The sequence below is a fragment of the Oryx dammah genome, unplaced genomic scaffold (genome assembly GCF_014754425.2).
Source record: "Oryx dammah isolate SB20612 unplaced genomic scaffold, SCBI_Odam_1.1 HiC_scaffold_25, whole genome shotgun sequence".
NCBI classification, from domain to species: Eukaryota; Metazoa; Chordata; class Mammalia; order Artiodactyla; family Bovidae; genus Oryx; species Oryx dammah.
Window position 1 is genome coordinate 96,156,702 of NW_024070209.1, and position 13,754 is coordinate 96,170,455.

The 13,754-nt window shown below is 47.6% G+C and overlaps 1 long non-coding RNA gene across 1 annotated transcript; it reads left to right on the forward strand.

Moving 5' to 3' along the window:
* Positions 1-9,267: 9,267 nt before the first annotated feature.
* Positions 9,268-12,438, forward strand: LOC120852001. The gene is made up of 3 exons (XR_005718451.1): positions 9,268-10,040; positions 11,266-11,426; positions 11,674-12,438. It is a non-coding gene; the product is annotated as an uncharacterized LOC120852001 (long non-coding RNA).
* Positions 12,439-13,754: the final 1,316 nt, after the last annotated feature.

Sequence of the window (13,754 nt, forward strand, 5' to 3'; positions counted from 1 at the left end):
CCTCTTTCCCCGCTGCTGCCCACTCCTGGCAGCTGGGAGCCGGTAGGTCTTTATGCTCAGGTCTGTCAGGGCTAGTCTTCTTGAGCTCCAGCCGCATGGCCCCAGCAACAGTCTCCATGTGGACATTTCACCTCGATCTCAGCACATCCCGAGCCGAGTGTGCCCCCTTCCCCCAGGCCCCACACTGCCTGCCCTCTGCTAACGTCCCCATCTCTGGAGCAGCCCTACCACCTCTCACCAGAGCCACCCATGCCCCCACCTGGAGCTGCCTGTGATCACCCCACTTCTAGCTGGGCAGTTCTCATCCCTAAACTTGCTTTCAAACTCAGCCCCTATTTTCCTTGCTGCTTTTTTTTTAAATTTTTTTAAATATGAATTTATTTATTTTCATTGGAGGCTAATTACTCGACAATATTGTATTGGTTTGGCCATACATCAACATGAATCCACCCTGGCTGCCCCTTTTTAAGTTCCAGCCTCCACACCTTTGGCCTGGATGACAGCATCGACCCCTTAACTATTCCCCCGACTGCCTCCCCTGTCTGGCCGTGTCTTCCATTGTCCTCACGGCCAAGATCCAATAGTACTCCTCACTTCCTGTGCTTAGACCTCACCCTGAGAATGAAATCTGAGCCCCCAGGTCTCCGTACCCCACTGTTCTAGGTCTGCCCCCACCTCCCATCCCAGCCTCACCTGCCACTCATCCCCCTGCTGAATTATTCATGGTTCCTCAACCCTTCCTGGTGGCTCAAAGGTAAAGCCTCTGCCTGCAATGTGGGAGACCCAGGTTTGATCCCTCAGTCAGGAAGATCCCCTGCAGAAGGAAATGGCAACCCACTCCAGTATTCTTGACTGGAAAATTTCGTGGCTACAATCCATGGGATCGCAGAGTCGGACACGACTGAGCGACTTCGCTTTCACTTTCTTCAAACCTAAGCTCTCCTTTCTTGCCTTTGCATATGCTATTCCCTCTGCCCAGAATGCTTTTCCCACATTTTCTTCTGCCTGGTAAACTCTGTTCATCCTTCAAGACTTGCTCATATATCTCCTCTGTGATGTCCTTTCTTGACCCCCTTCAAACCACTGAACACCTTTCGTTTAAAAGCCATTGATCTATTGGTGGTATTGGAGCCATTTGATCCTCTTATTGGGTTATCTCCTCCTGGAGGAAGGGGTATATGTCTCATTTATTACACTTCCTCCTCAGGCACACATATACTCGGGGCACCTAGTACAAGCCCAGAGGAATAGCAGGCATGCGCAAATGCTCTTTGAATGAGTTTCCTGAAGTGGGTGCAGAGACAGGTGGACTGAACTCAACTGCTGAGGAACCCAAGAAGAATGGGCCCCAGTGGCACTCGCTGGGAGGCTTGTGACCACCCCAGGGACCATGATGAACAGCACTGGGCTTCCACAGGCAAGTCTATGCTGGCTTCAAAGACAGCAGAGACAAGGGTGAGAGGTGGGCCCTCATCTGGCTCGTTTCTGAGGCTACAGTGCCTAACACGATCAATAATGGTGGTGGAGTTGGGGCAGGAATGTGGACTGCCATGAGCTGCTGTTTCTCTCCCTTGAGCCCAACTCGGGAGGGTGTCAGAGAAAGAGACGGGGAGACTGGTGGACCACAGGACCCAGCAGTGAAACTAGAGGGACTTGGTGATCACCAGGCCAGGGGGAAGACAGCCAGTGCTGCAGACGCGAGATGCGCGGGGAGGCGCTTTTCTGGCTTTGCTCGTTCATCTGTCTCCCCTGCTTCCACACTGCCCTGGCTGGGTCACTGCCATCCTTTTACTATCCCTTCACTATTTCATGCTTCTACCAAAACAACAGCTGGGCTAGACACCTCTCTTCTCCCCACACCTTGGGCCAGGTAAATGCAACTAGAGACACAGATCCCAGGAAAGGTGGTTCGGGGACATAGGTCTTAGACACTGAAGATCTGAATCCCCTGATGGGGGAGGACACACAGGCAGAAGTTGGCACAGGCTGGGACCCCCAAGGTACCTCAATCCCTCCATAACCCTCTTATCCTTCTCTGGAGGGAGCTTGAGGGTTTGCAACCTTGACTGCTCATTAGAATCAACTGAAGAGTTTTTAAACCCTCTTATGCCCAGATCATAGTTGCAAGATACAAAAATCAGTTGTGTTTCAGTACACTAATAATTAATTATCAGAAAGGGAAATTAAGAAAGCAATTCAGCCTATAATTACATCAAAGACAATAAAAAATCTAGGAATACATCTTAACCAAGGAGGTGAAAGGACTGTATATTGAAAACTGCAAGACAGGAGAAAGAAATTGAAGACACAAATAAGTGGAAAGATACCCCATACTCATGAATTAATAGGATTGATAGTCCTAAAATGCCTGTATTCTCTAAAGCAATCTACAGATTCAATACAATCCCTATCAAAATTCCAAGGGCATTTTCACAGCAAGAGAATAATCCTAAAATTTGTATGGAACCTCAAAAGATAGCAAATAGCCAAAGCATCCTTGAGAAAAAAAGAACAAAGCTGGAGGCATCATGCTCCCTGATGTCAGACTATTGATATATTTTAAAGTTTTATTAACCAAATCAGTATGGAACTGGCACAAAAACAGACACATAGATCCATGGAAGAGACAGCCCATTAATAAACCCACACACTTATGGTCAATTAACCTACAACAAAGGAGACAAGATTATACAATGGAGAAAAGACAGTCTCTTCAGTAAGTGTTGCTGAGAAAACTGGACAGCTACATGTAAAAGAATGAAATTAGAGTATTTCCTCATATCATATACAAAAGTAAACTCAAAATAAATGAGATCTAAAAGTAAGACCTGAAACCATAAAACTCCTAAAAGAGAACCTAGGCAGAACATTCTTTTACATAAATCATAGCAATATTTTTTTTGATCTAAGGTAAAAAAAAAAAAAAGCAAAAACAAATAGGACCTAATTAAACTGAAAAGCTTTTGCACAGCAAATAAAACCATCAACAAAATGAAAAGGCAATCTGCAGAATGGGAGAAAATATTTGCAAATGATATGAATGACAGGGATTAATATCCAACATACATGAACCGTTCAGACAACTTAATAGCAAAAAACAAACAACCCAATCAAAAAATGGGCAGAAGACCTGAAATTTTTTCCAAAGAAGACATCCACATGGCCAACAGACATGCTGTTGAGCAACATCACAGTCATGAAGGAAATGCAAGTCAAAACCACGAGATGTCACCTCACACCTGTCAAAATGGCTATCATCAAAAAAGTCTACAAACAACAAATGTTGCTGAGGATGTGGAGAAATCCCACTGTGGGTGGGATTATAGACTGATGCAGCCACTATGGAAAACAGCATCAAGTTTCCTTTGAAAACTAAAAAATAGAGCTGCCGTATGATCCAGCTATTCCACTGCTGGGTATTTACCAGAAGAAAATGAAAAACCTAATTCAAAAAGATAATTTCATCCCAGTGTTTATAGCAGCATTATTTATAATAGCCAAGATATGGAAGCAACCTAAGTGCCCTACAACTGATGAACAGATAAAGAAGCTGTAGTATGTGTGTGTGTGTATAGACATATATAGGGGAATATTACTCTGCCATTAAAAAGAATGAAAGTCTGCCATTTGCTACAATATGGATGGACCTAAAGAGTATCATGCTTAGTGAAATAAATCAGATAAGAAATACAGATACTCTATGTTATCATTTGTATGTGTAATCTAAAAAAATAAAGCAAAGAAATGGATATACCAAAACAGAAACAGACTTATAGAGAACAAACTAGTGTTACCAGTGTGGAGAAGGAAATGGAGAGGGGTGAGATAAGGTTATAGGATTAAGAGACATGAACTACTTTGGATAAAATAAATAAGCAACAAGGATATACAGTACAGGGACATTCTGCCATTATATTGTAATAATGTTAACTGAGAATAATCTGTAAAAACACTGAATCACTGTTACACACCTGAAACTAACGTAATGTTGTAAATCCACTATACTTCAATTTAAAAAAAAAAAGATAAAAAGGGCAGCCATCATCATCATTTTACAGACGAAGAAACCAAGTCTTCAAACAGGTTAACGTGATTGCCCAAGGACATAAACTGATAAATGGTGGATTTAAAATGGGAACACGGAGGGCTTCCCTGGTGGGCCAGTGGTTAAGAATCTGCCTTGAAAGGCAAGGGACACCAGTTCAATCCGTGGTCCAGGAAGGTCCCATATGCCACAGAGCAACCAAGCCCACACACTCCCCTACTGAAGCCTGTGTGTCCACAGTCTGTGCTCCGCAGCAAGGGAAGCCACCAAGATGAGAAGCCCATGCACAGCAGTGAAGAGTAGCCCCACTCGCCACTAGTGAAAGCCTGTGTGTAGCAGTGAAGACCCACCAGCCAAAAAGTCAATTAATTAATTTTTAAAATAAATAAAATGGGGACGCAGAGCTAATTTTTTGAGTACGTTCTCTGATTTGTAAGCACTTTGCAGTGTATTATTGATAAATAAGTAAATAAACACCACCACCACCACAATGAATCTAGTGCATAGAGAATGGTAATTGCCAGAGATGGGGGTGGGGATGGGCAAAACAGGCGAAGGGAGTCAAGAGATACAAACTTCCAGTTATAAGTTCTAGGGATGTAAATAACAACATGGTAACTGCACTTATTAATATTGCTTTGCACATCTGAAAGGTGTTAGAAGAGTAGATCATAAAAGTTCTCATTAGGAGAAAAAAAACGTTTAACTCTGTATGAGGACAGATGCCTTTCCAGGTGGCACAGTGGTGAAGAATCCGCCTGCAAAGCAGGAGGCACAGGAGACGCGGGCTCGATCCCAGATTTGGGAAGATCCCCTGGAGGAGGAAATGGCAACCCATTCCAGTACTCTTGCCTGAAAAATTCCAGGGACAGAGGAACCTGGTGGGCTACAGTCCACGGGGCAACAAAGAGTTAGATATGACTGAGCATGCATGCACCATAGGATATATAATAACAGATGTTAAACAGATTTGTTATGGTCATTTTGCAACATATACAAATATTGAATTGTCATATTATACACCTGAAATTAATATATGCCAATTACTGAAATCAGATTAATTTTATTCTTTGCAGCTGAAGATGGAGAAGCTCTATACAGTCTGCAAAAACAGCACTGGGAGCTGACTGTGGCTCAGATCAAAATTCAAACTTAAGTTGAAGAATGTAGGGAAAACCACCAGGCCATTCAGGTATGACCTAAATCAAATCCTTTATTATGGTACAGTGGAAGTGACAAACAGATTCAAGGGATTAGGTCTGATAAAGTGCCTGAAGAACTATGGATGGAGGTTCGTGACATTGTATAGGAGGTGGTGATCAAAACCAACCCCAAGAAAAAGAAATGCAAAAAGGAAAAATGGATATCTGAGGAGGCCTTACAAATAGATGAGAAAAGAAGAGAAGCGAAAGCCAAAGGAGAAAAGGAAAGATATACCCATCTGAATGCAGAGTTCCCAAGAATAGCAAAGAGAGATAAGAAAGCCTTCCAATGCAAAGAAATAGAGGACAATAATAGAAAGGAAATAGAGATCTCTTTAAAAAATTAGAGATACCAATGGAACACTTCATGCAAAGATGGGCAGAATAAAGGACAGAAACAGCATGGACCTAACCAAAGCAGAAGATATTAAGAACAGGTGGCAAGAATATACAGAAGAACTTTACAAAAAAGATCTTAATAATCCAGATAACCACAATGGTGTGATCACTCACTTAAAGCCAGACATCTTGGAGTGTTAAGTCAAGTGGGCCTTAGCAAGCATCACTATGAACAAAGCTAGTGGGGGTGATGGAATTCCAGCTGAGCTGTTTCAAATCCTAAAACATGATGCTGTGAAAGTGCTGCACTCAACATGCCAGCAAATTTGGAAAACTCAGCAGTGGCCACAGGACTGGAAAAGGTCAGTTTCCATTCCAATCCTAAAGAAAGGTGATGCCAAAGAATGTTGAAACTACCACAAAATTACCCTCATTTCACATGCTAGCAAGGTAATATTCAAAATCCTTCAACCTAGGCTTCAATAGTATGTGAACCAAGAACTTCCAGATGTACAAGCTGGATGTAGAAAAGGCAGAGAAACCAGAGATCAAATTGCCAACATCTGTTGGATCATAGAGAAAGCAAGAGAATTACAGAAAAACATCTCCTTCTGCTTCATTGACTATGCTAAAGCCTTTGACTATGTGGATCACAACAAACTGAAAAATTCAAGAGATAGAAAGAGTAGACCACCTCACCTGCCTCCTGCGAAACCTGTATGCAGGTCCAGAAGCAACAGTTAGAACTTGACATGAAACAACGGACAGGTTCAAGACTAGGAAAGGTGTGTATTAAGGCCGTATATTGTCACCCTGCTTATTTATCGTATGCAGAGTACATCATGCAAAATGCCAGACTAGATGAAGCACAAGCTGGAATCAAGATTTCAAGGAGAAATATCAATAACCTCAGATATGCAAGTGACACCACCCTTGATGAAGGTGAAAGAGGAGAGTGAAAAAGCTGCCTTAAAACTCAACATTCAAAAAACTAAGATCATGGCATCCAGTCCCATCACTTCATGGCAGATAGATGGGGAAAAAAATGAAACCAGTGACAGGTTTTATTTTCTTGGGCTCCAAAATCACTGCAGACAGTGACTGCAGCCATAAAATTAAAAGACACTTGCTCCTTGGAAGAAAAGCTATGACAAACCTAGATAGCATATTAAAAAGCAGATACATTACTTTGCCGACAAAGGTCCATATAGACAAAGCTATAGTTTTCCCAGTAGTCATGTATGGATGTGAGAGTTGGACCATAAAGAAGGCTGAGTGCTGAAGAATGGATGCTTTTGAACTATGGTGTTGGAGAAGACTGAGAGTCCCTTGGACTGCAACAAGATCAAACCAGTCAATCGTAAAGGAAACTCTGACACTTTGGCCACCTGATGCGAAAAGCTGATTCATTCGAAAAGACCCTGATGCTGGGAAAGATTGAAGGTGGGAGGAGAAGAGGATGACAGAGGATGAGATGGTTGGATGGCATCACCGACTCAATGGACATGAGTTTGAGGAAGCTCTGGGAGCTGGTCATGCAGCTGGTGTGCTGCAGTCCATGGGGTCACAAAGAGTCGGACATGACTGACTGAACAACAATGGCAACCTCAGTAAAAAAATCTTAATCTTTAATTTTTGAAGTTATTCAGTTCAGTTCAGTTGCTCAGTCGTGTCCGACTCTTTGCGACCCCATGAATCACAGCATGCCAGGCCTCCGTGTCCATCACCATTTCCCGGAGTTCACGCAAACTCATGTCCATCAAGTTGGTGATGCCATCCAGCCATCTCATCCTCTGTCATCCCCTTCTCCTCCTGCCCCCAATCCCTCCCAGCATCAGAGTCTTTTCCAGTGAGTCAACTCCTCACATCAGGTGGCCAAAGTACTGGAGTTTCAGCTTTAGCATCATTCCTTCCAAAGAACACCCAGGGCTGATCTCCTTTAGAATGGGCTGGTTGGATCTCCTTGCAGTCCAAGGGACTCTCAAGAGTCTTCTCCAACACCACAGTTCAAAAGCATCAATTCTTCGGCGCTCAGCTTTCTTCACAGTCCAACTCTCACGTCCATACATGACCACTGGAAAAACCATAGCCTTGACTAGACGGACCTTTGTTGGCAAAGTAATGTCTCTGCTTTTAATATGCTATCTAGGTTGGTCATAACTTTCCTTTTGAAGTTATTAACATAGTCCAATTATCAATCTTTTCCTTTCTGCACCTTAAGAATCTTTGCCCATCCTCTCTAATCCTTTAAAAATGACTTTTGTTCCCCACTAGTCCCGTCCCTTGGAGAGCAGTCCTGGAAGATGGTAGAAGAAAGGTTTTGGAAGAGACAAGGTGGGTGCTGAGCTCTGAAGGGGATGGGCTGGGATGAAGGATGTTCCAAGTAAGGGGCAAACAAATGGAGGGGGGTTTGTATTTGGTCACACAGCCCCCACACACATTTACAGAGGACCACAGCAATCCACTTTGTGTATTACACCACAGTCCGCGGGCTCAGACTCCCCTTCATAGGTTGTGCCTATGCAGAAACCAGGCTGCAGAAGGATGGGTCAACCAGAGGGAGCTCAGGGCGTCCAACCAGAGTACTCCCAGAGCCCGTGCCGAGCCTGAAGGCAGCCTGGATTCCATGCTCCGGGTGTCCTGTCCCGTTTGGGGATGACTCCTGAGGTTTGATGGCCCCAGCTAAGCATCCAGCTCTGGCACCTGCCCTGAACACAAGTGTGGGGCCCTGGGAAAACAGCCAGCAATCACCAGGGCTTTCCAGGGGAGGATCTGAAGTGAGACCCTTAAGATGCTTGGCCCACGGTGTGGCCTAGTGCTGGCTACCACCCACAGAAGGCACTGGGCTCCAAGGAGGCCAAGGAAGGCCCATTTTGGGTAGGCAGGAAGGGGGAGAGGCACTCTTAGGAGACCCCAGCTCACCCCAGACCTATCCACCCAGTGTGGGGGCCCTGGGCCTGGGTACCCCGTCAGTGTTCCCTGGCTGGGTTTTGCCAGAAAATTTCCAAGAGCTCCGTGTTTGGAATTTGCTTCCAGCACCACTGCACCCATCAGCACCTCCTGCTCAGGTAGAGGGCCGCCGTGCCCGCCCTCCCCCCTCCCCCGTACGCTACCCCACCAAGGGGCGGGAACAGACTTTGGTTGCTTCCGGGGAGCAGGCCCTTCTCAGGGAAGCACTCCCCCACTTTGAATCCCACTTCCCAGTCGGGGGAACCTGGAAGGTCTCTTGCCCCTTTCTCCTGCCTGTTTTTCCCACCCCGTAAAAACAGGGCTCATCGCATCCTAGACCTCCCTTTCCGGCCCGTGCAGAGCACGAGGGGCCCCTCTCCGCCCGCAACCTGGGACGCAGGCTCGCGAGCCCCAGTCCGGCCACGCGAGGGCGCTCTGCCGCTCCCGGCCTGGCGCCGGCCCTCGCTGCGCTCTGCGGGGGCCCCGGCTCTGCGTGCTGGCGGCTCACCCACCGTTTGGAAAAGAAAGCAGAGCTCCCGAGAACCCCTCTGACAGTTCGGAAAACGAATCCATCGCCTCCGCACTGCGGGCATTTGTTTGGATGGAGGCCAGCCCCCCGCGCCCCTCGGAGGTCCCACCCCAGCCGCTCCCCGCCGGTTTGCGGAGGGCGGCCCGCGTGGGCTCTGGATCGCCACGAGGGGGTAACCAGCCCCGTTCGCCAAGCTCGGAATCCGGATCAGCTGGAGGGACCCAAAGCCTCCGGCTCCGCCCTCCTCCAGTGGCTTGGACCACATCCTAGAGACCAAACTCTGAGCCTCGACTTCCACACCCATAAATTGGGAAAGACAACAGTCCCTACTGTGAAAGTTGTTGAGGAAGTTGAAGGAGATGGGTCGCTATCGTCCGGGCATCTGCGTCTTTCTGAGCCTCAGTTTCCCCAGCCGCAAAATGGGGATAATAAGTCTTTACCTCCCAGGGTCACTGAACAGGCCAGATTGCAGCAGCTACTTGGCACCCCCTGAGCTTTCGGGCAATGGAGCCACTGGAGTGGTTAGGAAAGCTCTGCAGAGGCACTGAGTTCACAGCTCATGCCAGAGCCCCAGAATCCCACAGGGTTGTCTATTAGGAACCAGGTCCCCCAGTTTGGGAGCTGCTGGCTTAGAGCATGGCTGATGATCCCTCACTTCCCTGGCTCAGATGGGGGGCTCACTGTGCAGCCCACACAGGCGTGTGGGCAGGGGGCTGGGTCCTCCTGGTTGATCTTCAGGGCCCTCTCTGGTTGAGTCACCAGGCAAAAACACGCAGCTCTGACACCATCCAGAAAATGAAAATGTCTCCGGCATCTAATCCTTCCCTTTCTTTTGGCAACTTAAATCTCCCTGAAACATAACCGAGATACCAGACGCAGTGTGAGCACTCATGATGGAGCCGGCCTCCTCTTGTAAAGCGGTCTCAGGGACTTCGTGCAGCAGAGCAATGCCTCCGGTCAGGCTCAGCCTCACCAGGTAGGTGATGATCCCTGACCTCCCCAGTCCACATCACAACGTGCCTCCACACTGGCCCTGACCTGACGGGCACCCTCAAGCCCTGACTTCCTTCCCAGACAAGCGCTGCTACCCACCCCCATCCACCCACCCCCAAATATTTGGAATGGTCTTTGACTGAAATGAGATTAATCCTCAGTTCCCTGACAGTGTCTTTGGGCATGTGTTTTTATAACCTCCCTTTCAAATGAGAACCATTTGTCGTGGGGAAGCTGGGGAGGCCCAGCCCTAACTGCTGGGCCAGACATCATCGGCACCTGATTGAATGTCAAGGACAGTGTGAGGGGGCAGGGCCGAGGTGACGGCACGCTGTAAGCAGCGATGACCTGTCCTTTGCTGGTCCCCGGCCCAAGCCAGTGTCATAAGTCTGAGGATCCTGGCTCCAACCCAGTCTCTCCCACCCGCCAGCCAAATACCCTTGAGCTGGTGAGCCTTTAGCCTTTGCCTCTAGGAGCCTTACTCTCCTCATCTGTAAAATGGGAGAGTTGGGCTTCCTAGGTGGCGCTAGTGGTAAAGAATCTGCCTGCCAAAGCAGGAGACACAAGAGATGGAAGAGCTGCAGGTTCAATCCCTGAGTTGGGAAGATCCCCTGGAGGAGGGCAGGGCAACTCACTCCAGTATTCTTTCCTGGAGAATCCCATGGACAGAGGAGCTTTACAGTCCAGGGGGTTACAAAGACATGACCAAAGCAACTTAGCACGCACACGCGCTAGGCCCAGCCCAGTGCCTGACAGACAATAGATCTTCAACGTCCAAAGAGGCTTTTGGTGGGGAGGCAAAGTAGTCCACACCAGGGTCTTCCGGGGGTTGCCAATGTCTGTCCTACATGTGACTCAAGTCTGTTCCCTTTCCAGGCTCACCCTAAGTGAGGGGGACATCCTTGCATAGTACTTGAGTGGCTTGCACTTGAATAGGGAGAGGGTCGAGTTTATAGGTGCCCCCACACAGCCTCTTTAATTAGCTCCGAGCCCTCTGTCGGTGGCCTCCCTGCTCAGCACCATCTCCCCCCTACCCCCACCGCCACCCCAGGTCCTGTTTGAAGTTGGCAGACCCCCACCCGCTTCCTGCCGCCCCAGCTTGCTGAACCAACTACAGACCCTTGGGGCTCAGCTGGGAGGAATTTATTGGTGGAGAATTTCAATCATGGGTTCTTGGCTCAAACTTGTTGCTACCCCCACCCCCAAAGTCTCCCCAGCAGTTTGATACTCATGAAACTGAGGCTCAAAGGAGGGACTTCTGGCGATCTCAGAATTCCACCTGGGTGGGTCGGAGAGTTCACAGCCCCTCGTCACTTGGAGGAAGGGAATGCAGAGGAGCAAGGATGCAGGTTCCTGAGACCATGCGGAGGTACCGGAATTTGCTCACCTTCCAGAGCTGCTTAGAAACACCATTCCCACCTTCACTAGCATCCCCTCCCCAGCACTGCGGCAGGTGTCTGGATCTCTGAGGTGTGAGCTTCCCCCCTCCCCAAAGTTGGTCTCGGGGCTGGGGGAAAATGGGGGAATCCGAGTGGAGGGCCCAGAACGGCAGACCTGGACACCAAAGCCACAGAGATGTACCATTTTTCTGAAGCCGTGCGCCTTTGCCTCCCCAGAGGCCTTCCCTGGGCGGTTTCCAGACCAAGAAGCCCACGCCCTTCCCCGGAACCGAGCCAAGAAGGTCCTGGGACTGAGGGCCCCATGTGCCGCTCATTTTCCAACCCCTCTGGGCAGGGCTGCCTCTGCTCCATGCCTCGGAGAGATCTTTGCAATGATGGATAAGCCGTGGCCCCGACGGCCCTGGCCCTGGGGAGGAAAAAAAATATCTTTTGCAGTTTCGTGTAAAGCCTCCCACTTCTCGCTTAATAAGTGCTGAAAGCGGCACAAACAGAGGGACCCCGGGCTTGCCATGACTAACAAGATGACCACATCAGGCAGAGCCGAGCTGGGGGGAGAGGACCGCGCCGGCCGGCCGCCCGGCTTCCCGGAGCGAGGTGTCCGATTCCCGATTCCCTCCCCGGACGCTCCGCCAACAGTGCTTTGAAGCCGTGCCTAGGAGCCGGGAGCAGGGAGGCACAGAGCGGAGAGGGTAAAGGGCTGGTCCTCCCTCCCGCCTCCCGCAGGATGGGCACAGATCGCCCAAGATAAAGGAACCGCAGCCTCCTCCAACTTGTGCTGAGTCGCTCTTTTCAAAAGCCCTTTCAGATGGTTTCACTTCTCCGCCCGCGCTTTGTTGAAAGATGTAAAAATTTCAAACCACCACAGAGTAAACATTTCAAAACTCGCTCTTTGCAAAAATCAGTCACATTTTCCCGAAAAAAAAAAAAAAAATCTCTTGAATTCCATCTCTCCACGCACCACCACTCCCCCCACCCACACCCCACCCCACCCCCAATCCCTTCTTCTGTGCTCTTTGGATTCGAGTGTTTTTCATTAATTTAGAAGCAGTCCAGGTAAAGCTGGTGTTTGCGAGCTGGTGTTTTACGGGCGGGAAGTAGCTTTGTTATTTAGGAGATGTTTTAGATAAGTCAATGTCTTGTCAAAATCAAGCAGGTTTTCTTTATTAGGGTGAAATCGTAATGAACTCATCTGCTTCTAATATTTATAAAGAGAAGAGAGGCCATTAATTCTACTGCTTGTGAATAAAACCATCTGTGATTTCTTTCCATTTGATGGGTTTTGGTTTTAATATACATTTTTCACAAATAAGCGCAGAGATTTTTTGGTGAAAATGTCACATTCAGGATCTCATAAAGAAAGAATGCAAAGAGAGGAAAACGAAATGTTTTGTTAGCTAAGTAATTTCTCACCTTGCAGAGTGGGGAACATTTGAGCCAACTTTAGCACATTTGGGTGATGGAATCGCCCGTTCAACGCTAATGCAATCCATGACATGTTACAAGGCGAACCGCGTCCGTTTTGAAGTTTGTTTTCCTTCGGGAATTACACAGTTCATTTAACCTAATCTGTCCTGACACTTGAATTATAATATTATGAGCTTCTTCAGGGAAGTAAAACAGTAGTTGCCTGCTTAAAAGCAAAGCAGAAGTTAATAAAGTGGGCAAAATGTCAAGGAAAAGGAGCTAATCGAATCACAGTGTCATTCTCTAGAGAAAATACAGTCAAGTTGTATTTTTTTTCCAGTTGAAATCTTGGACGCCTAATGACACATTTCTGTCCAGGAAGAAATTTGAACTCTGAAACCAAACTTGATTAAACCCCAAACTGCAAGACCTTGCCCACTGGGGACCGCTCGGGGACTTTGACTTCTGGGTGTCAGAGCTTAATTAAAATATTCATCCAGCTGCTCTCCCCTTGCCAAGAGGACCCAGAGGAATTAAACCAATAAGCCTAATTCTATTAGTTCACCTGCCTGTGTACACAGAGATGCGGAAGACCATTTACAAGTTCAGAAAAAAAGAAAAAGCACCAGACCCACCCTGCACGCTCAGCATCAGTGGACCCCTAGACAGAGTTCCACGTAATATTTGGGGGTCTCAGTTCCCGGCTCCAAACACACATGACAGGTTAAAAATTCTCTTTCAAGAAAACGAAAATGCCAAGTCAGACATTGTAAGGATTTGTGTGTTATGATTTATGTATCATCTATAATAACATCTAACATTTACTGAATTCCCTGTGCTGCTGGGCTGACCCTGTCCCTTTCACATCTCAAGGAAATCTTCAGTTCCCCTTT